We start from the raw sequence: 2313 nt of genomic DNA on the forward strand, positions 1-2313 counted from the left end.
TATATATATATATCTGTGTGTGTGTGTCCAAGAATCACATAAAATATGATCTCGTTCAGTATTCAGTGGACAGGTAAGTCTTAGCTTCATTGTATACAACTAAAAATCATAGATTTTGAAAATAAGAAAGATTCTCCTCAAGAATCAAATTTACAACTTGTTATCATTATCTCATATAAAAGTTTTATTATAAATTGAGCTAGTCTGCATTACGTCGTAATAAAAGTCAAGACCAAGATGTTTCATTTTTCATGGATGTTGAGTATATAACCCATAAATTAATGAATTCAACATTCATGTCAATGGAGATGATGAATATAAGCCTTCAACATCGCTACAAACACCATATGGCTTGCAAAAGCTATAAGAAAAATGTTGATTCATATTGAGAAAGGGAAATGTCATGGAAAGATATTATGAATATAGTTATGATTTCATGGAATCGTTTATACGAGTAGTGAATTCAACTATTCGAATATGTTTGCCCATTCAAGAAACTCTTTAGAATTATAAAAAAGATGAGGTTGAGACTATCATACAAACAAGACAAGACTTGGGTATTGATTTTGGGATTCACTTGTAGTTAGTGTGGCTTAGGGATCTCAGGTCAAGATATATAACTTTTTTATGCTGATCTTTTCTTGGAATGTTTGTGGTTTAGGTTCTATATCACAACATATAATCATTAGTGAAGTAATTATTGATTATGATATTGATGTTTGCTTGATTATTGAAACCAGACTAGCCAACTTATTTGATTCTTTAGCAAGAAGGTTATGAAATAGGTAGAATATCATGTGGGATTGCATCAATGCTTTGGGAAGATCAAAACGTATTCTAATTATGTGGAATGAAAAGTCTTTCTCAATTAGTTTAATTGAATACTCTATTAAATAGGTAGGTATTTTTCGTTGTCATGCAGAGAAGGGTTTTGATTATGTTATTATTAAGGTCTATAGTTATTGCTTAGCTTCAAAAAGAAGGATTATGCAGCATGAGCTTACTTAATTACGATTTGCTCTTCATGTTCCTTGGTTTATAGTGGAAGATTTCAATAAAAATCTAAGCATTACTAAAAAATGCAGTGAATAGAGTATACCATGCATCATTATCAATGTACATGGTTTCAGGGAGGTTTTATGAGTAGGACTGATAGGGCTTTTACTCACTCTAAATGATTGTTTCCTATCAAATAATTAATTCAATCTAAAAGCTTAAGCTATTAGGTGAGCTCTCAAGATATGATTTATATTATTTTAACACATACCCTACAAGTGAAAGCTCTTTGTGCTTGAAACTTGCATAGGCCCACACTATCTTATGCTTAATTTTTATCAAATAAATGAGGATGATGAGATTTGAACTCGTGATCGCTTGGTTATCAAGGCTCGAATATCATGTCAAAGAACCATTTCAACCCAATAGCTTAAGTTGTTGGGTGAGGTCTCATGATATGATTTATATTATTCTCTAATAAGAAATTTTCACCTTATTGAACTTTATTAACTTTAATTGTTGTAACTCTAATCATTGCCCCATTCTTCTTTGTGAGGATTTAATGAATTGTAGGTACAAACCCTTCAGATGTTTATATTGTTGTTAACTTTCTTATCCAAATTTCATTTTCATCTTGAATGAAGCGAGTAGATTTAAGATTATTTAGAAGATCAATGCCCTCAAAGGAAAATTAAGGATTTAGAATAAGAAATCATTTAAAAACCGAGAAAAGCTTATGGACTTAGAGGATACTATTTAAAAGTTAGAAAACCAAGAATAGAATTGATGACTTACTAAAAGAAGATAAAGTGACCTTAAGTTTTCTTATCTTAAAATGATGGCTTAGTCATACTAAAAAAAGATAAAGTGACCTTGAATTCTCTTATCTTAAAATGATGGCTAATTCATCAGAATACAGAATCTATATGAAGGTAGAAAGCCAGGTATTCTGAATAAAGCTTGGTGATCACAATACTAGATTTTTTCATTTGTCAGCAAACCTAAGAAAAAGTAGGAATTTAATTCACTAGATCACCATAAATAGTATAATTCTTTGACTTCCATAAGAGATCAAGGAAGGAGTTATTTCATTCTACTCTAAGTTCTATTAGCCAACTTCGAAAGTACTCCATTGTTTTATCAGGGTCTTTATCTTTAAAAGTTTCATTGCACATCAATTCAACCATTTGTCTATCTCTAGGTGTTAACCCTTCATAAAAATATAAAACCAATCTTCATATTTCAAAACCATGATGAAAGTAAGTATTAAACAAGTCTTGATACCTATCCCAACATTGATAAAATATTTCTATTGGT

Source organism: Populus euphratica, unplaced genomic scaffold (genome assembly GCF_000495115.2).
Source record: "Populus euphratica unplaced genomic scaffold, PopEup_1.0 scaffold269.1, whole genome shotgun sequence".
Taxonomy (NCBI): domain Eukaryota; kingdom Viridiplantae; phylum Streptophyta; class Magnoliopsida; order Malpighiales; family Salicaceae; genus Populus; species Populus euphratica.